The following is a 24,501-nucleotide window of genomic DNA, read 5'->3' on the forward strand; positions in this document are numbered from 1 at the left end:
CCCGCGTCGCGTGAAGGATGTTCAGCGACTTCTTGGATTTGCCAACTACTATCGGACATTCATCCCTGGCTTTGCTGCCTTGACAGCCCCCCTCACCCGGCTCCTGCAGAAGAAGACTCGGTTCCAGTGGAACGCCCCCGAACAACAGGCGTTCCAAGCTTTGAAGGACGCCTTCATGAAGGAGCCCATCTTGAAGCATCCTGACCCGCAACGGCCGTTTGTCGTGGAGGCGGACGCCTCCGACATTGCCATTGGGGCCGTGTTACTCCAGGCAGCGACGCCCAACGGTACCCTTTTCCCTTGCGCGTATCACTCTCGGAAATTGAATCCCTCGGAGCGCAACTATACCATCTGGGAGAAGGAGCTGCTGGCCATCAAGGCGGCGTTCGAGGCTTGGAGGCATCATCTGGAGGGGGCGCGGCATCAAATCGAGGTCCGGACGGACCACAAGAATCTGGAAAGTCTGCAGACCGCTCGGAATTTGAACCAACGCCAGATCCGGTGGTCCCTCTTCTTTGCGAGGTTTGACTTTCGGGTGCGGTATATACCAAGCGGGCACAACCAGAGAGCGGATGCTCTGTCCAGGAAGCCCGAGTACACCCGAGTGGAAGACAAGCTTCCGCCCAGGACAGTGATCCCCGTCGAGTCTTTTGCTGCGGTACGGGAGCCGGTGGATATACGGGCTCGGATCCGGGAGGCGCAGCAGCAGGAGGCGTGGGTGGCTCAGCGGAAGGAAGAGGTGGGGCCAGATTCGCCTTGGTCGGTCACGGATGGACTCCTGTATTATCGTGACCGGCTCTATGTTCCAGGAGGGCCACTCAGGGGACTCGTCCTCAGCCAATGTCATGATAACCCGGCTGCGGGGCATTTTGGCCTGTTCAAGACTCTGAACCTGGTCTCCCGTACTTTCTGGTGGCCCCGAGTCCGACACGATGTCCAGTCTTATGTCACCTCCTGCGTCCCATGCAGGCAGGCCAAGTCAGCGACAGGGGCCCCGCCTGGTTTACTGCAGCCTTTGCCAACGCCCAAGAGACCCTGGGGGGCTGTGTCCATGGACTTTCTGACGGATCTACCCCCATCCTCCGGCTTCACGACAGTGTTTGTGGTGGTGGACATGTTGACCAAGATGGCGCACTTCATCCCCTGTCTCGGCTTACCGTCAGCTCGCGCCACTAGTCGCATGTTCATCCAACAGGTGTTCCGGCTGCACGGCCTTCCCGACAGGGTCGTCTCCGATAGGGGGGCCCAGTTTACAGCCCGCTTCTGGCAGGAGTTGATGCGGGCGTTGGACATTAAGGTTTGCCTCTCGTCCGCGCATCATCCTCAGACCGACGGGGGTACCGAGAAGGTCATCGGCATCTTAGAGCAGTATCTGCGCTGCTATGTTAACCTGCAGCAGGACAACTGGGTGGACTATTTGGCCATAGCCGAGTTTGCCTTTAATAACTCGCAACACACCTCCACGCAGATGACACCGTTCTTGGCCAACGTGGGTTATCACCCCAGGTTCTTCCCTCTTTCTCCCGTGGACTCACCGGAGCCGGCAGCGAACGAATTCATGGCGGAGTTACAGGCGATCCATCGGTTGGTGCGACGGCAGCTGGAGAAGGCCAAGGCCGACTACAAGAGGTTCGCCGATCGGTCGAGAAGGGATACGCCTCCACTATCGGTGGGGGATCGGGTCTGGCTGTCCACCAGGAACCTACCATCCACTCGGCCGGCGAGGAAGCTGGACCACCGTTACCTTGGACCGTTCCCAGTCGAGGCCGTCATCAACCCGGTCGCCTATCGTTTAACTCTGCCACGTTCCCTGCGCGTGCACCCCGTCTTCCATCGGTCCTTGTTGGTCCCCGAACAACCGGCCTGTCCACTTCGCCAAGCGGAACCTCCCCCATCAGGAACTCGTGATGGAGGCAGCACCCCCGAGTACGAGGTCGCCAGCATCAGGGATTCCCGCTGGCTGAAAGGTCGCTTCCAGTACCTGATCGAGTGGAAAGGGTACGGGCCGGAGGACTTCACATGGGAAGACGCGACCGCCGTTCATGCCCCTGCGTTGGTGACTGCTTTTCACGAACAGTTCCCATCCCGACCGCATCCGGATCGGCAGACCCGAGGGAAGGGCCCTGCGGTGCGGGATAGTGTTGTGACTCAGGGCCAGCCGCTGGGTCCGACAGCCGGGTCCGATGTATCGGAGGACTCAGATGTGGGGGAGGAGGGAAACGAACCGGCTGATGATGATTTGGAGGCTTTGCAGAGTCCTCAGCCGGGGACCTCTTCTCAGCTGTGTGAGCCCGAGAGTGCGGAGGATGATGACCCACAGCTGGCCCTGTTCAAGGACGCCCGACGTAGGAGGCAGACGAGCAGGGACAAACAAAGAAAGACTATGGGACTCCTCGGGAGGAGGCACAGGGAGACCACGCCCTGAGCTCTCTATAAAAGAAGTGTTTGGGGAGGGGCTAGTTGCTGAAAGCAACTTTTTCGTTTGAGAAGACAAGCTCTTGTGTTTTGTTATCTGCGTAAATAAACCTTGGCAGAAGCCTTTTAGCCTTGGACGCTTTCCAGACTCGTCTCTTAATTAGGGGTTGGGAGAAGAGGGCTGGTTCAGAACAGGTGGAAAGCTGGGGTGGTTAAGTGGCTGTTTCATTGCAGATGCTTATAAAATGGTGCACACCTCTGGGTCAAAGACAAGCAGCCCAGAGACACCAAGGGATGAGTGGCACAATTGATGACTGAGATGGGGTGGGAAACAGCTCAAGGCATGAGTGGGTCTGGGCAGTGGTGGGATTCAAATATGTGAACAACCAGTTCTCTGTGTGGATGCTGCTTCCGGAAGTCCATTCTGGGCCTGGGCAACAAAAAATTAGCTAACGGTTCTACTGAACCAGTGCGAACCGGCTGAATACCACCATTGGGTCTTGAGGGAGAGAGGAGGTGGACAGCACTGCAGTTTTCCTGTGGTCGGTTATAATAGAAAATAATTTATTGAAATTGACTATAATAATTGAATCTTCAAAATTTGATTGTTGTGTAACTCTTACTCCATCTTATAATTCAGTGAATTAGGAAGGCATCTGCTTGAGCCACTTCTGAATGTTATCTTAAAAATCCTTCAGCCTAGGCAACAGATACTGCATATTTTCATCAAGATCATCTTCCTTACTCTTCACTCTTCCATTTATTTATTTATTTTTATCAAAGCTTCATTATTAGGTTAAATGTTACACAGAGGATCTACAGATGCTTTATATTTTCAAGACCCCTTATAAGATCCAGACAACTATTAGGAAAGCAATGTCTAGTTTGCTGCTGAGCAAAACCTTCTTCGTTTGAGATCAGCAATCAGTCTTAATCATAGTGTTCAAACTATGGCCACTAAAGCAGGATTTGCAATGCCAGTGAGCCCATCACAATTCCCCAATCACCCTTAAGCATATTAGAAACATTTTTGTATCTTCTTGACTGGGATTCGAAGGAAGACAAATGCGCAGTGAATGTATTATATAAAATTCAAAAACAAAAACAAATGCGTCCTTAGATTTTCGAGGATGACCTTGCATCAAGTGCATTGGACTGGATGATCTCCTTTTATGATTCTACCTACACAAACCTTACTTATACTTCCAGTTGAAAATGCCATGGTCTGGTCATAAAGAAATACAGTTTGTTTTATTTTTATTCTTTTTAAAGCAAATTCCTTGTTCAGTTGTCTATTCCCCCAAAAAATGTGTAATCTAACAAAACTATTCATGTAGTTCATAGTTACAGTTCATCTTTCCTCCTGGATCAGTTAGGCTATTTGTATTCAAATCAACCCCTTAATCAAATCCCTTGATAGTTGTAGACAAGCATACTGTAGATATTTATCATTTATCAAATATAATTGGAAACATTTCTGTTTCTAAGTAGCATATTTGTACCATGCGCTGACCCACTGGCCTGTTTATGCATATTCTTGAATCCCGAATTGTTCTTTATCAGTGTTCAGAAATGCTTTGTAATCTCTTCCTTCTCTCCTCTTGTAAAACATAGGAAATAATCATAAAATAAACTCTAAGTAACTATGCATCTCTCAGAAATGAGACAGAATATTTTCCATTATACGTTAAAATAAATTTTCCTCAAAATGCTTGAAATTTGAAAGAAAATATCACTGAATATTGCCTGTATCAATGACAAAAAAAGTGAAAGCTATACCGTATTTTCTAGCGTATAAGATGACTTTTTAACTCATGAAAATCTTCTCAAAAGTCAGGGGTCGTCTTATACGCCGGGTGCTGAAACTTTAGGGACAGGGCTGGCTGGAAAACCTGGAGCGGATCTCCCATTTGGTCTGCGCAGGGAAAGCGGGACCAATTGGAGAAGAAGCTGCAGTCTGTGATTTTTTACAGGCTGGGGTCTGGGCGTCTTTCCTTCTAAAGTTGAAGAGCAGCTGCAGTCTGTCCCAACTTGAAAGGCAGGTGGGGAATGCAGCAGTCAGAGCAGCCACTTAGCTCTAAGGACACATTTGACTCAGGAACTGGGCGGGCTGGCTGGAAAACCTGGAGCGGATCTCCCATTTGGTCTGCGCAGGGGAAGCTTTAGAGTGAATTAGGAAAAGTTTAATCCACTTGCACTGTTTTATTTTTACATGTTTGATGACAAACAGCCTTATGTTTATAAGTGACAGTTTTCCTACTAAGTACCTGCATGTCATAAGCATTTGAATTAAATTTTACCATATTAAAATCAAATCTGATATTTTTTAATTTTTATTTGGTGTGCATTGGAAGAGGGGTAGTCTTATACAGTGAGTATAGCCCAAACCCTATAATTTAACAGGAAATGTAGGGGGTCGACTTATACGCCCAGTCATCTTATATGCTGGAAAATATGGTAATTATTAATATTCAGGAACTCACTACTCAAAGCCCCTAAGAATACCTTCAGTTCCACCATCAGATTTATTTGTTTGTTCATTTGTTTATTACAGGTTTTTTTTATAAAATAACAGAGCCAGTTTATTGTAGTGGTTATGGTGCTGAATTAGAAGCCAGGAGACTGAATTCTAGTCCTACTTGAGGTGTGAAAGCCACCTGGAAAGCTACATAAATCTGATAAATAAAAATGTTGAATGATTTGTGTTCCTTATAAAGAATTAAAGTCAAATTTTAAAATTACAAAAAAGTACTTCCCAATCCTACAATTCTTGACAGTCTACAATAATAATTAAATGATGTTTAACAAAATGGGTTATTATGAAAACAAAAAAAAAATTAGATGTAGCAAACCAAGGACACGGTGGCTCAGTGGGTTAGGATGCTGAGCTTGCCGATCAGAAGGTCGGCAGTTTGGCGGGTCGAATCCCAAGTGCCGCGTAACAGAGTGAGCACCTGTTACTCGTCCCAGCTTCTGCCAACCTAGCAGTTCGAAAGCACGTAAAAATGCAAGTAGAAAAATAGGGACCACTACGGTGGGAAGGTAACAGCGTTCTGTGCACCTTTGGCGTCTAGTCATGCCGGCCACATGACCACGGAGAAGTCCTCGGACAAGCGCTGGCTCTTCGGCTTTGAAACCAGCCCCTAGAGTTGGAAACGACTAGCACGCATGTGTGGGGGAAACTTTTCCTTTACCTAAACCATGATTTGTTGAGTCTCTCTGAGCTAGGTTGTTTTGGATGTTTTATTACCCATCTAGGTACAGTAATTGTGGGTTTTTCTGTCTGTTTATAGATAGTAGCTTGTCCTGCTACCCTTCTTGGTAGGTCCTTGAATATAACATTATTTTCTGCCTGATACTGGTTTGGAGTTAATCCCTGCTTATCTTCTTCTTGGCTGATGGAGGAGATATGTTCTAATCTTTTTGTTTCATTCTAAGTTTTGACTCTCTTTTGAATGATGGCTTATCTTTATGTGACCTCTCGTTTAGACTACTGCAATGCTCTCTACATGGGGCTGCCCTTGAGGACCACTCGGAGGCTTCAGCTGGTGCAGAATGCAACCGCGCGGGTTGTGTTGGGGGTCTCCCGATATTCCCATGTTACACCTCTGCTCTGTGAGCTGCATTGGCTTCCAGTTGCCCTCCGGGTGAGATTCAAGGTGCTGGTGATGACCTATAAAGCCCTAAATGGAATGGGTCCGGATTATCTACGGGAGCACTTGCTGCCGGCGTCAACTTCCCTTCGTCCAGTGCGCTCCCACAGAGAGGGCCTCCTCAGGGTGCCCCCGGTCAGAGAATGTTGACTGGCGACCCCCAGGGGGAGGGCGTTCTCTGTGGGCATGCCAGACCTTTTGAACCGCTTACCGGTTGAGCTCCGGATGGCGCCTGACCTTCGCTCCTTCCGCCGTGATCTAAAAACTTATTTATTTGAACAAGCCGGCCTGGTCTGATGGGTTTGGGGTTTTTAATATTGATTTTAATTAATTTTATTGTATCAGGCACAATATTTATTTTTTCTTAACTTTTGTATATTGTATTTTTAAATATATTTATTGCCCTGTACACAACCCTGAGTCCTTCAGGAGAAGGGCGGTATATAAATCAAATAAATAAATAAATAAATAAATAAATAAATAAATAAATAAATAAATAAATAAATAAATAAATAAATAAATAAATAAATAAATAAATAAATAAATAAATGTTTCTATTGATGGCTGATTTGTCTGAATGGTGAGCTTCTGAATGTCCTGGATCTTTTGATCTGACTTGGTCTAAGTTGCTAACAGCTTAAAAAAACTGTTATTGAAACAGGGGTAGAATCTGTCCACATGTTGTGATAAAGAGAAATGTTCTTCATGTCTTCTGTGTGCTTGTTGATGTTCCTGGATGTGCTCTGCCAATAGTAGCAGTTACAGTCTTTCCATTGCATATTGTAAGTGATTTCTATTTTTCTTCTTCTTGGGTAATTAGGTCTTCCATGTTTAAAGATGTTTTGGAATCTTTATTTAGTTTGTGCTGCAGTAGTGCCATGTGGGTGTAATTGTTTCTGAGATGTATGGGATTGTTATCTTTTACGTAGGTTGTATTGCAGTACTATACTGGACTGGGTGCTCAGGCACTTTTTGATATCTATTTTGTTGAACAATGTTATATGTTTTCTCTTTCTGGTGTCCCTGGTTGATGCTGCTGTATGTGTTTTTGCTTGTCTGAATAAGGTTCTTACATAGCTCCTCTTATGGGAGACTGGATTGTTACCTTGCCAGTTGAACACTTGATTAGGGTAGGTGGTTTTCCAATAGATTTGGATTTTAATAATTCTAACATGTTTTCTGCTGATGAAGATACCCAGGAAGAATAGTGTGTTATTTTTTCTACCCTTGTGAAATTTATTTCTTTGAAGACCAACATTCCTCCAATGCACTTTCCTTGGTTTTCACTTCTGTCCTTACCCATAATTCTGACTCCCATTTTTATTTTTAGTCTTCTTTTGATTTTGCACTTTGTTCCTGAGTAAACTATCTATCCTTAATTCCCCTGAGAAATTAATATCACAAAAAGGTAGGAAGGATTTTACAGTGCTTTGGAGGAATGAATGTCATTAGATTGGATGGGCATATTTGCGTAATTTCAAGATTTTCTATTGATACAGGACATTAAAAATATTTTTTTTAGCAGGCTGAAAAAGTATGAGAACTGTGACATAGTTAAGCCTGTCCATCATATATTCTTCAATTTCACTCTGCCTTTTATGTCTTATTATGTACTTTAAACTTAGGCTTAAGACTAGGGCAGCACACATAAATGATTATTGATTGCCATCTGCATGTGTAAATATCTTATCAACAAAAAGATGGGTTCACATGCTCCTCTTGAGAAATCACTTCCAGCCCATTATATATACTTAATTAGTAATGTCTAATTGATTTTTTAAGTTAAATAGAAATCCTGAAAACCAACAATACAATACTATTCTAATGTATTTAGGATGAGATCTTGTGATCTGCTCGACAGCATCCTAGGAGCCAAATAATAATTTATTTCCTTCTGCCCAAATATTTAAAGGATTTGACTTGTTCAATGTTCTGGCCATTTATCTCCAGGTGTGCAATTTAGGTCTTTTTGCAAATATCATATCTTTTATGATAGTTTTATTATAGTTGATTTCAAAGGCTTCTTTAGAACAGTATCCAGCCAGAGTCTTCAAGGCTCATGTAAGTCCCCAACTGCCATAAATATGAACAAGTTGCCAAGCACCTGGATTTTGATCACATGACCATTGGCATTGCGTAATGGTCATAAGTATGAAAACTGTCAGAAGTATACACACACACACACACACACACACACACACACATATTTAAATTGATTTTAAAAAAACCAAAACTATCGCCAAAATTGAACATTTTAACAACAGAATAATCAGAGAAGCCATTGAGATAGAAAAACGCCCCCACAGCATGAACAAACGAGATGATACCTCTCGCCTACCAGCCATTTGGAAACCCGCCTTGATTGACAGACGAGTCCCAACCACCAAGAATGATACCAGACCCAAACTCATGATAACACCACATGACATCACCACCACACAACCATTCAAAAAGCAAATCCGAACTCACAATGATAACGAGGCACAACCACAAAACAGAAACCTAACTACAGCTGCAACATCAGCCACTTTAAACCCCTCCAAACCACACAATAAGCAAACTGACACCAACTATAAAAACATGGCACCACCACAAACACGAAGCCAAACAAAAGCAGCACAACTCACCAGCTCAGGTCTAAGGCTGGCAGCTGAGACCAGCCCATCCACTCAAAACACACCCCCACCCAATCAGAACACACCCACCATTCAAAACACACTCCCACCCAATCAGAACACACTTAATCCCCCACCCAATCAGAGCACACCTCCACCCACAGAACACACCCCCTCTGGCAGTTTAAAAAAGAGGAACAAACAGCCACATGCTTCTCCCAGAAGAAGGAAGCAGAAGCCACCAGCCTGATGATGATGGAAGGGATTCCGTCGAAACGTCGCTCCTACACCTTTAGTTCTACGCGGGGAAAACCCCGAATAACCAAAGATCCACATACGAACACCCGCGAAAACCTCAGAAAACAAATATATATGACGGATGAGATTTCATCGAAACGTTGCCCTGATACCTCCAATTCTATGTGGGAAAAAAACCCGAATGACCAAAGATCTACATACAAACACCTGCTAAACCTCAGAAAACACACACACACACACACACACACACATATATTTACATATATATATATACATATATATATATATATACATATATATATATATATATATATATATATATATATATATATATATATATATATATATATATATATATATGAAAACATTGTCCTCGTGTACTTAATTTCAGTATTTCACTATTTTTCCTTCCCATTGAAGTGGAATTGTTTAGATCAGACAAATATTGGAGATAACAAAAATTTAAGTATTCTGATTAGGAATTCTCCAGAGTCCATGGCACTTTCTTTCCTTTCCACTGAACTGTCCAAGAATAGAGTTTATTAGCTACAAGAAAGCTAGTTTTGAAACCTGGTCAAGAAGTACAGAAAAGGATCCAACTTTGAATTCTTCTGTCTTGAACTCCCAGAATTCCACAGCCACCAATTTTATTGCTGGTACTATTTTTTTTTTAAAAAAATCTATTTTATAATATTGTCGAACTTTGGGAGTATCAGTCAATCAATCACGATTTATTGCAGTTCAAAATCTGTACGAGTATTAAACAAATAAAATTTAGGACAGGATAAAAATGGTAAAATAACCTAAGTAGCATCTAAAAGTGGAGGGGCCCAAATACAACCCTTTTGATTTGAAACTGATTTTGAGAGGAGCCCTTGCATATTGCACCTGACCTTAAGAGTCACATTGGTGTGTAGTGCATAAATTAAATAGAGAAGATTACGGCTGATTGATACAACTTACAGTTTCTCTCATAATTTGGTCCTGCATACAGAATCAAAGATCAATGAAGGCAGCACTGAACTGAACTGAATATTTTTCATTCAGGTACTGTAGGACCAGTCATTGATAATTACTACCTCTAGCTTCTCAAAAAAAAAGGGACGCGGTGGCTCAGTGGGTTAGGATGCTGAGCTTGTTGATCAGAAGGTCGGCAGTTTGGCGGGTCGAATCCCGAGTGCCGTGTAACAGAGTAAGCGCCTGTTACTCGTCCTAGCTTCTGTCAACTTAGCAGTTCGAAAGCACATAAAAATGCAAGTAGAAAAATAGGGACAACTACGGTGGGAAGGTAATAGCGTTCTGTGCACCTTTGGTTTCTAGTCATGCTGGCCACATGACCACGGAGATGTCCTCAGACAGGCGCTGGCTCTTCGGCCTTGAAACGGAGATGAGCACCGGCCCCTAGAGTTGGAAACGACTAGCATGCATGTGTGGGGGAACCTTTACCTTTACCTTTTTAGCTTCTCAAAAACTAGCCTGTGGTTCCACTATCAGATTTCCCTGGTCCAGCCAATCCTTAACTTTATTGTAAAGGTTATTAGCCAAGAGTTTGCTAACTACATTAAGCAAAGGTAATTAGCCTGTAGTTTGTAGAGTCATCTCTGTTTCTCTTCTTATGGATTGGGACTTTAAATACCAGGATCAGGGATGCATCCAGTGGTGCCAATATCAGTAAAAAGTCATGCCAAGTTGGAGCCCACTGTTCAATGTTATTCTTCAATAGTTTTGGGGGAATGAAGTCAGATCCAGGAGAATATACTTTGTTTTTGATGGTAGTCAGCAAGTCAAAAATTGAATGATCAGTCTATGGGAAACATGAAATCCCTCAGAATGTTGTTTGAATATTTCAAATACTGTAGAAACTATATTGAGATATCATGAGATCTTAATATAGATCATGGGATTTAACTTCCAGATATTAATATATTAAATACAGTTACCTTACTAAAAGAGAATAAGACAGACAGACAGACAGATGATAGAATGAAATAAACAGAATTGCTTGGTAATAATAATAAAATAAATAAATTTGTTCTTTTCAGATGTTCTAGATAGCATTTCAGAATCAACTACTAAAGTTTGGCTATCTTGTGGAAATCTGTGACAATCAACTATATTAACAAGAAAACAATGTTTTGTCTTTTTTTGTCTAGCCATTCTTTTGTTTCAGTAAGATATCATCATGGGTAACTTACTGAATTCAGAAATATTACAGCCATCTACAGAAGGTAGGTATAAAAAATTAGTTGTTGAGCTGGTTAATTATTTATACTGCATGTGTTTGTTTATTCATAGCTGCCTCAAATTCATGACTTTGGACAATAACAAACAAAATCAAAACAGATTAAAATATTAAAAAGTATAAAAATCATATGAAAACCATGTAATGGAATCTGCAGCTGAAGTATAAAAGGCAGTCAGCAACATCAATATTCATTTTTTGTTTGGATTTATATAGCCACTTATCTCAAATATTAAATATTTATTCTATATATTTCTGAAACATATATTCAGGATATGCAGTGTTAAATGTCTTAGGTAAAAAATGAATACTTTTGTCACCCAGAAACCTACCTTTTAGGACATTTTGTCTCAATAAATATATTTTATAGCATTATACTTTTGATGTTGTCGGTATCATGGACCAAATTTTATTGTTGTAGTGATTCACCATGGAAGCAATTAATTTATGATCTGTCACAACTAATATTTATGACATAAAACTTAATGCATTTATAACAATTTGAGAATCATTTCATCATTTGTCTTGCATATGAGTGCACATACAGTATAACTTCAGATCTATATATAGAATTCCACTGTAAGAGCTCATGAGTCACAATGCTTAGATTGAAATCTATAATGTATCCTTTATGTAAATAATTCTTGTTCATTGCAGTCTTTCATTTCTTCTAACAGGTAGTGCTCTTGTTGAAAGAGCATCATCTGTGGATAAGTTGATTGGTGTGAAGAAAAGGTACTAATTTCTACATGCTCCAATTTTTAAGAACTGGGTCTCACTTACAGGGTAGGGAGGGAACACACAAGAATCTTGATTTGTATCTTAGGAAATGGAACATGATCTGGAGCTGGGAAGAAATTGTTAACAGATCCCTTATCCTAGATCAGGGGTTCCCAACCAGGGGTGCGAGACGATATTCCAGGGGGTATGAAAACTTGGGTTTTCACAATTATAGTTATATGCATAATTTGTTGCCATTATTTTGAACTTTTGTAAGGGGTGCGAGAATATATCAGAAGCGTTCTAGGGGTGCAGGATATAGGAAAGGTTGGGAACCACTGTCCTAGATCAGACATGTCAAACTCACAACATCACAAGACATTGCATGACGTATTGAAACATTTCCCCCTTTGCTGACAATGGGGTGGGTACGGTTTTCTCATGATGGGTCCGGTCCATGGGCCAGCAGTTTGATACCCCTGTCCTAGATGGATTACTCCTTGCTAACCCTAGAATATACTAAGACTGCTCCCCACTTCAGGCTTGCTAGGGTTGAATAGTTATTTGAGCTTTGGCCTTGAAGTTTAGATGCATGGTCCAACTGAGGTTTAATTGCAGCAAAAATAGTCTTGGACTGGATTGTATCTTTCTTGTTGGGGGAATCAGTCAAGCTCTGGTCCTGTTTTGTGGGATGCTTCATCACCTGTCCTCTACCCATTTCTTTTTAACATCTACATGAAGCAACAGGTTGAAGATATTCTTCCATATATTGTGTAATATTATCAGCCATGGGTCTTCCCTCAAAGATCATCTAGAAATCTAGAAGTTAGAAAACCATGTAATACCCACTCCTCCACAAATATATGTTTGGCTTTATCATGCTGGTCTTTGAAAAGGCACTAAAAACCTGGGTCTTTTTTTAATCATTGGGGTCAAGTAAATTGGAATTCCACCAATTCAATTGTAGCATTGTAAGGCAAATTCCACCAATTCCATTAGAGCATTGTAAGGCAAATTTGCAGGCCTGATAGTTTCATATGCTATTTTTAACTGTATAGGTTCATCATAGTTCATTTATTTATTTGGTTGTTGATTTTATGCTTTCCAGTCACAATTGTTCAAACTGTGTCTATATTCATATGCCAAATAAATAAACTCACATAGATAACACAACTGTTCCATATTTTCTTATTCCATTCCTTTTTCTTAAATGCCTATTTTGTCTCCTAACCTTCTGATATGTTTTTAATTCACACATGCACATACATATTCATATGCTCACTGCACTGTATACACGCTTATTTGTAATGTATGTCAATCATTCAGTCATTTTATTTCACTCATTGATCAAATACATGAATGCATTATTGGTATGATTGTACATGCAGGCATGCATGTACTTCATTAACACCATATATGCCTAAATGAAATAATGGCCTTATTATTGTTGAAGTCCTGGTAGAATCCATGTATATAAACTTTGCAGAACCATTTTATTTTTTATGAAAGTCGAGGTATATTGAAATACATTAAGACTTGATGGAGGGATTTTTTAAAGGAAATTTTAATCAGCTTAGTGTCATATAGATATAAAGGTTAAGATTTTTCCTTCTTTTATAATATTTCATAAAAAGAAGCTCACACTAATTCCAAAACCAGCAAAGCTGCATGCATGTATTTTCATTTTTGAATCAAAATATATTTGAGAATGATGCTGGCTATGAGTCAATGTCAGTGAAATTCTGGGGCTCTGATGGGTGACAAAGGTGGTTTCCCTTATTGGTTCTATAGGATAGGAACCATTAAAAAAATCCTAAAATTACCCATCAAAAAACTCCTACATCATGGGAATATTACTGGATATATTCTCTCTCTCTCTCTCTCTCTCTCTCTCTCTCTCTCTCTCTCTCTCTCTCTCTCTCTCTCTCTCTCTCTCTCTCTCTCTCTCTCTCTCTCTCTCTCTCTCTCTCTCTTCATCTTGAATAATGATAATCCCCCAACAAAAAATAAATAAATAGTGGATTCCATAATCCATGAAGGATCGGTGGCCAAGTCGCATCTCACAACTACTGGAATATCAGAAAGGTAAGAGAATCATCCTCACCATCCTCTTTTTCTTTTTATGCCTTATTGCTTTTATTCTAATATAGATGATCTATGTTTTTATGCAATGTGCATTCTGCATTTGAGATGAATTTGCATAAAATCTCTTATACCTCATAAGATGGCAGTTACAGAGAGATGATCCATCCCCACATTCTATCAAACTACATTCCATCCTTTGTGTGAGCTGGTTAAACATTATAGTAGGAGATCTCTAGCGATCAGAGCTATGGAATAAATTCTTGGGGCACTTTGTCTATCAAAACCTATTATTTCCTCCCTATTCAATGTGCATTACTGTTTCAGTGGTAAGATTCACAAATTCACAAAAAAAGCTGACTTAAAATGAACAGTAAATGCAATATTGTGGTTTAGGAAACACTCTTTGCATGGCTTAGCATTACAGATGAATATGGATGAAATTAGTTCTCTATTAGTTTTAGTGAGAACACTAAAGATTGAAACAATTTTAATTCCAATATGTCCCAGGGGCATGTCTTTTATATGGCCGCATTATGTAATTCCCACAGTATTTATCAGAGAGTAAAGAGCATGCCTTTGGGACATATTGGAACTAAATTGCTCCAATCTTGGTGTCTTCTGCTACTGAGAATTACACTTCTACAATTGCTTGTAAATGAATATTATTCTCAATCTGCTCTTCCTTAGTATTTCTGTAATTAACTTCAAAGCTACTGTATGAAATAATCCCTGTGTCAGTTATTTCACTGGAATTAGGCCTTTATTGTAGAAAATAAGATTATTGTTCCCAAATTCCCATGTGTGACATATCTTCAAACTCTCTTTATCAATCTTTCAGTAACAAAAAAACATGTATCCTTTCCTTTTCTTCCTACAGTTGAATATACCCTCCAGATCAATGATAAACTCTGGGTTAATTACTTATTTAGAGTCTGACTCTGAGGTTAACCAAATTGCTCACCATGTGAGAAGGGCCTGTTCCCTGTGCGGAGATCTAACAGAATTTTGAACTCAAACAAAAATTACACTGTTTTAACGTAAGCATTTAGCTAATTTTTTTTTTCAAATTAATCCAAACTGCCATAGCAATTATAGGTGAGCATTTTTTAAAAAGGGGGTTAGCCACAACTGTAGTTAGTTCCGGCAAACATATTCAGTAATCAAGTTGGAAACAACTCTATCCTCATCATAAAGGAAGGATCCCAGTTATTGGATCCCACATTTTCCACAATCAATGAACAAATTATTTTAGAGGCTGGGGGAAAAACCAGAAAGGTGCACCTTCAAATGGGCTTTGGACTTCCTATTATTAATTCAGCAGCTCTTAGTCATTAGAGTAGCCTGGGTTTGTTTGTTGGTTTTTTTTTCCAGATTTCTATATGAGCTTTAACTTTGAATGCAATGAATGGCTATCTTAAATCAATGTTTTTTTCAGGTTGGTTGTTTTTTTTTCTGGTGATATCAGAGCCACAGCATTATTTTGAATCTGTTTCAAAGTATGTATGCTCCTAACATATATGTGACACTTGCCCAAAGAATTAAGGATATAGAAGCACAAACTGATATAGCTATCCTTAGTAAGGTGGGTAACTTGAAATGGCTGAGTAAATACAAATGTACTTTTCAAGTGGACAGTTATTTGAAGTTACAACTCTCAAAACATCTTAGGGAGATATTTACGAGAGCGAGATTCGAACAGCTTGATACAATGGTCAGATATGGGAGATTTCATGCTATACCGTACAATGAGCGTCTCTGCATTTGCGGAGCGGCAGAGGTAGAGGACCTGGCTCACATTCTATTTGACTGTTGTCTGTATAAGAGGGTGAGAGACAGGTATCTTGGTCTATATACCAAACGAATGACCCATTGGGATCCCCATATCAAAATAACTTTCCTTATGTCTGGCCAGAACTTGAAAATAACATTCAACGTAGCACAGTATTTAAACAAAATGATCCGGTTAAGATCTGCATATGTGGGACTGATTGGGGTAGATTGTAAGGGCGACTCCGAAATATAATGTTATCATATTTTATCTATATCTTAAATTTGTATTTTATTACTATTTCAACTTAAATTGTATTTTAATTCCATTTTAAATTGTATTTTATCAAATTCCATTTTGGATTGCTTTTATCAAGTTTTGGTGATGGTTTGTTGCTGGAACTTTGTACTTTGATATGGCCCAAGGGCTAATCAATAAAGTTGTTGTTGCTAGTTATATGCGACACAAGAAGATGTGCAATAGTGGCGAATAGCTGTCGCTCGGGTGTAGGATGAGGGTGAAGTTTCATTCTCCAAGCTTGTGGGTTGGTTTCTGAACATTTCGTTACCAGGCTAGGAAACATCTTCAGCAGAGTTTAGGGGACGTCAGTATTCTTCTGAAGCCCTTATAAACAGAGGAACAGTGACACCCCCTAAACTCCGCTGAAGATGTTACCTAGCCTGGTAACGAAAAATTCAGAAACCAACCCACAAGCTTGGAAAAATGAAACTTCATCCACAAGAAGATCTAATCATATCTTCAATTGTTAATTCGGAGTGAATATCAAGACTTCTTAAATTTCAAGACTCCTTAAAATTTGCAATATATTAAATCCCAGCTGAGAAGCAAAGTAGCAGCAGAAGATATTTTTTTTTAATTCCATTTATATCCCGCCCTTCTCCGAAGACTCAGGGCGGCTTACAAGCTTAGCAGTAGCCTTCATTCTATGTATATGCCTGCTTATTAGGGCTTTCCCCCCCCCAAGCGGCATTATTACAAAGTCAGCTTAATTGCCCCCAACAATCTGGGTCCTCATTTTACCTACCTCGGAAGGATGGAAGGCTGAGTCAACCTTGAGCCTGGTGGGATGCGAACCTGCACTAATTGCAGGCAGCTGGTGTTACTTAAGGAGGCATTAGCCCACTGCGCCACCAAGGCTTTCTATCTCTTTCTAGAGAAACGTGAGACAACACTTTTTTGTGAGGGGAATGAACAGTCTTTCCCATCCATATTTTGTAGAACTTCCTTTACAAGTATAGTCCACCTAACATAAAATCAATTATTTATTTATTTTTTATCCCAGTTATATCCCGCCCTTCTCCGAAGACTCAGGGCGGCTTACAATCTAAGAAGCACAATCAATGTGCTTAGCAATAGCCTTCATTCTATGTATATGCCTGCTTATTAGGGCTTTCGCCCCCCCAAGTGGCATTTTTACAAAGTCAGCTTATTGCCCCCAACAATCTGGGTCCTCATTATAGTTTTGAAGACACATTATTGAGGATAACACAACTAATAAATTTATGGAAGTGGTTCATTCTGTTCATTTTAACTTTATTTACTGTACTGGACTCTAACAGAAGTAATGTGTTTATTTGCAAAGAGAAAAAATGTGAAACCGTTTGAACGTACAGTAAATTGCTATAGTTACTAGGACTCCTTTAAGAAATAGAGCTTCATTCTTGATTTCCATCTCCCTGTTTTAATATAATAATTTTATTAATTTTTTAAAAGTTACAGTCTTTAGTGCTTAGTAAACAACATGTTGTCTGGGTTGAGATATTTAACGTTAACTTTTTCAATATAAATCTGTTCAATAGTACACAATCCAGTATTTTTTTCTCTGCTCCTCCTTTCTTCTCCATATTTTTTCCCATTTTCCCTTCATTACACCATTACAATTTTTGGTTCTGTTAATGTATACAGTGTTAGATATAAGCATCTTCATCATATTTTACTAATATGATGAAGGGGTTGGGTTTTATTAATGTGTTTTAACCTATTTTTAATGTGTTTTAACTAATCGTAAGAGTTGTGGGCATTTTGTTTAATTCTCTTTTAATTTTTGTATTTTTGTATTTTGTCTTTTGTCTTTTAACAAGTACTGCCCTGTTCACCGCCCTGAGTCCTTCGGGAGAAGAGCGGTATACAAATAAAATAAATAAATAAATAAATAAATAAATAAATAAATAAATAAATAAATAAATAAATAAATATCAGACAAATAGCAATAATATCAATTCATAAATCAATCATGTCAATTCATTAATCGATATCCTGTTTTTCCTGTTCTTGTTAAAGTTTAATTCCCCATCGGTATTTGAAATGTTGTTATCAGTTATGATTTTCTCAATATGAATTACATTTATATAGCCAAAAGTTTTATTCAAATAATTCCTCCTCTTATCTTCATATTTCCCACATCAAAAAAAGAAAAAAATGCCATCTTAGTTCTAAATCATATCTTGCATTTTAAAGGTCTAATTATATCTAAGGGTATTCTGTTCTTTTAATCTTATTCAAAGAAGTATTTAAACATATAATGCCTCCTCTAAAAGGTCAAATTTTCTGTTTTTTAATTCTGACTCTCTCTTTCTTTCTTTGCCAAGTTGCTTTCCAAGACAGGGCAATTAAATCACCCGAGAATTTTCTTTCTATTTTTGTAAAAATTGCTTGGCATGAGGAAGACAATTTAAGTAGGGCATTTGTGTGTGGGGGGGGGGATTCTGCCTATTTATATTCCTTAAACAACTCCCAGTTACTTTCTCCCTCCATTTCTCTTTTCAATCCCTTTCCCCCAAGTTGTGATATTTCCCTTAACAGCTCTATATTCCCTTTTTAAAAATCTTTTTCCTTGCCATCAGATATATTTTGCAGACCTGAGGGGGTAAAAGGTCTTTTGGTTTTTGTTGTTATAGCTAAGTCTTGCAGTATTTTGTTTGTGTAAGTTGTTTGTATTTCCCTTCTTTTATCTCTTCCATCTCTAAGTCCATTTCCTCTGTTTCGACTTCTGAGTTCTGGATTGTTTGTTCATATTTTGTTGTCGTTATCTGGGAGCTTTCTAGTTGTAGATTTAATTTGGAGATTTGTTCATTTATATTGTCTAAATTGTTTTTAGTCTCATGATTTCTGTTTATGTCCTCTTTGCATTCAACAATTGTTTGGTGAATTAGTTGTAGCATAGAATATATTTCTTTCTGAAAGGTGTTTGTTTCATTCCTGGAGATTAGTTTTCTGATAAATGTATCTTTTATAATCCAGTAGATTCCAATGTATAGGTTCAGTTCTAAAAGCAATATATTATAGTAATCCCTTGTCTCAAGTATCCCAAAAATTGTCAGTCAGGCAAGGTTGTAATCCATAATCTTCGAAATGTTCAAAATGTTCAACCACTCTGAAAACAGCTCAAAAGTCTCTCCCAGTCTGTTGTAGTCCAAGGTCAATTTTTTCTTTCTCTCCCACTAGCTCTTGAAGTTAAAAATCCAACCTCAATAGGTATTTATAATCCAAAAAGGTCAGGATGATAACTATGTCAAAATATTTTCCTTTATTGCCAGCTGTTCTCCCAAGGTAGGAATCACCAAGCAAAGCAAATCATGGTGCTATACACAAATTTACCACTAGATGTCATGAAACATCCATTTTCCACTCTTAAAACAAAGGTTTATTTTCTTATATTTCATCTCAATGTTTTTTTCCAAAGAGAAAATCTTAACAGTTATCTCAGTTTTCAAATTTATCCAAACTGTAGCTTTATATTACTTCCACTTCAATATTGTATGTTTCTGTCCCCCATAAAATTAAAATGCTGCTTATGTTTACATTCAGAGGTTTTTAGCTCTTTGGGAGCCTTTCCCAGGAAATTCAGTTGTAAAATAGTAAAGAAAGGATCAATATTCTCACCCAGTTCCAAACATGCTGTTTATGATGTCTTAAGTAGTGCTTTTGTCAACAGCTAATGGCCGGCCACAGGGACTTCCCCCTGCTAATTTTGGAGGCTTTCCTTGGATCAAACAAAAAGACCACCAACTCTCCATGATCAACAAGGCACTTCTCCTCTTCATTGCCTCTTTGGGGTGATTTTAGGCCCTTTTCAGGGCCACCAGCAGAGTGAAACCGGGCACAGAAGGCAAAGCCCTGCCTTCCGGTATCCCTTTCTGCCGTGACACAAACCAGAAGTCCTCTATCTTCCTTTCCAATAGCCCACCTTGAGGCATTGTCTCAAAATAAATAAATTAATAAATTAATAATAATAATAATCATAATAATAATGATGATGATGATGATGATGATGATGATGATGATGATGATGATGATTTTGTTATTGTTAGTTGCAAAGTCATGTCTGACCCATCGCGCCCCATGGACAACGTTCCTCCAGGCCTTCGTGTCCTCTACCAACTTCTGGAGTCCAGTTAGGCTCACGCCTACTGCTTCACTGACTCCATCCAGCCACCTCATTCTCTGTCGTCCCCTTCTTCTCTTGCCCTCAACCTTTCCCAGCATTAGGCTCTTCTCCAGTGAGTCCTTTCTTCTCATTAGGTGGCCAAAGTATTTGAGTTTCAACTTCAGGATCTGACCTTCCAAAGAGCAGTCAGGGTTGATCTCCTCTACACTGACCGGTTTAATCGCCTTGCAGTCCAAGGGACATGCAGGAATCTTCTCCAGCACCATAGTTCAAAGGCTTCAATTCTTTGGCGCTCAGCCTTTCTTATGGTCCAACTTTCACAGCCATACATTGCAACTGGGAAGACCATAGCCTTGACTATAAGCACTTTTGCTGTCAGGGTGATGTCTCTGCTTTTTAGTGTGCTATCTAGATTTGCCATGGCTTTCCTCCCCAGGAGCAAGCGTCTTTTAATTTCATGACTGCAGTCTTTGTCTGTGGTGATCTTGGAGCCCAGGAAAATAAAATCTGTCACTACCTCCATTTCTTCCCCATATATATGCCAGGAATTAAGAGGCCCAGATGCCATGATCTTGGTTTTCTTAATGTTAAGTTTCAACCCAACTTTTGCACTCTCCTTCTTCATTCGCAACAAGAGGCTCTTTAGTTCCTCTTCACTTTCTGCCATTAGAGTGGTGTCATCTGCATATCTTAGGTTGTTGATGTTTCTCCCGGCAATCTTAATTCCAACTTTTGATTCATCTAGCCCTGCCTTTCTCATGATGTGGTCTGCATATAAGTTAAACAGGCAGGGTGACAGTAGACAGCCTTGCTGGACTCCTTTCCCAATTTTGAACCAATCAGTGGTTCTGTGTCCAGTTCTCACTGTTGCTTCTTGACCCGCATATAGGTTTCTCAAGAGACAAATAAGATGGTCTGGTACTCCCATCTCTTTAAGAAATTGCCACAGTTTGTTGTGATCCACACAATCAAAGGCTTTAGCATAGTCAATGAAGCAGAAGTAGATGTTTTTCTGGAACTCTCTAGCTTTCTCCATGATCCAGCGTATGTTGGCAATTTGATCTCTAGTTCCTCTGCATCTTCGAAATCCTGCCTGTACTTCTGGTAGTTCTCGATCCACATACTGCTGGAGTCTAGCTTGTAGGATTTTAAGCATAACTTTACTAGCATGTGAAATGAGTGCAATGGTGTGATAGTTTGAACATTCTTTGGCACTGCCTTTCTTTGGAATTGGAATGTAAACTGATCTTTTCCAATCCTGTGGCCACTGTTGAGTTTTCCAAATTTGCTGGCAAATTGAGTGTAGCACTTTTACTGCATCATCTTTTAAGATTTTGAATAGCTCAGCTGGAATACTGTCACCTCCACTAGTTTTGTTGTTGCTCATCTTTCCTAAAGCCCATTTCACTTCACATTCTAGGATGTCTGGCTTGAGGTCAGTGGCCACCTCATTGTGGTTATCAGGGATGTTAAGCTCATTCTTGTATAGTTCTTCTGTGTAATTTTCCCACCTTTTCTTAATCTCTTCTGCCTCTGTTAGGTCCCTGCCATTTTGGTCCTTTATCATGCCCATTTTTGCATGAAATGTTCCCCTGATCTCTCCAATTTTCTTGAAGAGATCTCTAGTCCTCCCTATTCTATTGTTTTCTTCTATTTCTTTGCACTGTTCATTTAAGAAGGCATTCTTATCTCTTCTAGCTGTTCTCTGGAATTCTGCTTTCAATTGGGTGTATCTTTCTTTTTCTCCCTTGCCTTTCAATTCCCTCCTGTCCTCAGCTATTTGCAAAGCTTCCTCAGACAGCCATTTTGCTTTCTTGCATTTCTTTTTCTTTGGGATGGTTTTAGTTGCTACCTCTTGTACAATTTTGCGAACCTCTGTCCATAGTTCTTCAGGCACTCTGTCTATCAGATCTAATTCCTTAAATCTATTTGTCACCTCTACTGTATATTCATCAGGGATATAATTTAGTTCATACCTGAGTGGCCTAGTGCTTTTCCCTACTTTCTTCAATTTAAGCCTAAATTTTGCAACAAGAATCTCATGGTCTGAGCCACAGTCAGCTCCTGGTCTTGTTTTTACTGGCTGTATAGAGCTTCTCCATCTTTGGCTGCATAGCACATAGTCAATCTGTTTTCTGTGTTGGCCGTCTGGTGATGTCCATGTGTAGAGCCGTCTCTTGGGTTGTTGGAAAAGTGTGTTTGCTATGACCATCGTATTCTCTTGACAAAATTCTATCAGCCTGTGCCCTGCTTCATTTTGTACTCCAAGGCCAAACTTGCCTGTTACTCCAGTTATCTTTTGGCTTTCTACTTTAGCATTCCAATCCCCCATGATGATAAGGACATCATTTTTGGGTGTTAGTTCTATAAGGTGCTGTAGGGCTTCATAGACCTGGTCAATTTCATCCTCTTCAGTACCGGTGGTTGGGGCATAAACTTGGACAGTCACAAAAAGGGTCAGAACCTGGCCAGTGGGTGCTCTCAGTCGGTTGCAGGACTGCTTTGAAACCACTGACTGGAGTGTATTTGAAGAACAAGATCTAAATTAATATACAGATGCCGTACTCTCTTATATTAGAACATGCACTGACAGTGTAACAACGGATAAGTGCATTAGAGTTTATGGGAACTGTAAACCCTGGATGACTGCAGAGATACGAACACTCCTGAGAGCCCGGGATTCTGCCTTTAAGGCGGGGGACAGGGAAAGATACAGAGAGGCCAGGGCAAATCTCAGAAGAGGCATTAGGATGGCAAAACAACAATACAAACAAAAGGTGGAGAACCATTTAGCGAACAACGATCCGAGGCAAGTATGGCAGGGACTGCAGCACTTAACCAACTATAAGGGCAGCACGAGGAGCATGGCAAACACCGATGCCTCGTTGGCTGAGGAGCTGAATATCTTCTTCACCCGCTACGAGGTTAAAAGACCAGACCCCGTAGCCTCTGCTGGCCGGCCTTCTGACTCTCAGCCACTCACCCTGTGTGAACACCAAGTGAGAGCTGTATTGAAGGCTGTGAATCCCAGCAAAGCCGCAGGCCCAGATGGGGTGCTGGGGATAGTGGTCAGGAATTGTGCTGATCAATTAGCAGGGGTCCTGACAAGGATTTTTAACATCTCCTTGCAAACGGCATGTGTACCATCATGCTTGAAGGCAGCTACCATTGTCCCAGTCCCCAAGAAAACTGCAGTTGAGTGCCTGAATGACTACAGACCTATTGCATTAACGTCTGTAGTCATGAAATGCTTCGAAAGGTTGGTTCTCCAACATCTTAGGACATGCCTCCCACTGGACTTTGATAAACATCAATTTGCCTACAGGGGAAATAGGTCGACAGACGATGCCATAGCTACTGCTTTACATTCTGTAGCAAGTCATCTAGAGAAACCTGGAAGTTACGTCAGGATGCTTTTTGTTGACTACAGCTCGGCTTTCAACACCATTTTGCCAAGCATTCTCATCGAGAAGCTGACTGACTTGAAATTCTCCCCTGCTATCTGCGATTGGATTCAAGACTTTCTTAGGGATCGGGTATAAACAGTGAGGGTCGGTTCTGCTTTGTCCACCCCCTGAAGCTTTGCACCGGCATGCCACAGGGCTGTGTGCTTAGCCCCTACCTGTACTCTTTATACACTTATGATTGTGCATCATCTGACCCATCCATTGCGATAATCAAGTTCGCAGATGATACAACTGTGGTGGGTCTTATTACAGGTGGGGATGAGACAGCATATAGGGCGGAGGTACAAAAACTATCCATATGGTGTAGTAACAACAACTTGCACCTAAACATCGGCAAGATGAAAGAGATGGTGTTAGACTTCCGGAGAAAAAAGGAGGAACCTGCCCCACTTTACATCGGGGAGGACTGTGTAGAGAGAGTTTCCTCCTTTAAATTTCTGGGAGTCTACCTCTGTGAAGATCTGACCTGGAAAGTTAACACAACCCAGGTGGCTAGAAAGGCCCAACAGAGGCTTCACTTTCTTAGGATCTTGCGGAAGAACAGGGTAGAACAACAGCTAATGACCCTCTTTTACCGGTCTACCATAGAGAGCGTCCTCTCGTATGGTATTGTGGTTTGGTATGCTGGTCTGACAGCCGCGGATAGGAAAGTATTGCAGAGGGTAGTGAGCACAGCACAAGACATTGTGGGCTGTTCCCTGACACCACTGGATGACATCGCCAGGGCTCGTTGCCTTGGAAGAGTGAGGAAGATTCTCAGGGATGACTCACACCCTGGACGGTATCTCTTTACTCTCCTACCATCCGGTAGGAGATATAGGAATATAGCCAGCCGTACCAACAGGCTGAAAAATAGCTTTTATCCGTGGG

Source organism: Vipera berus, assembly GCF_964194415.1.
Source record: "Vipera berus genome assembly, chromosome: 7".
Lineage (NCBI taxonomy): Eukaryota > Metazoa > Chordata > Lepidosauria > Squamata > Viperidae > Vipera > Vipera berus.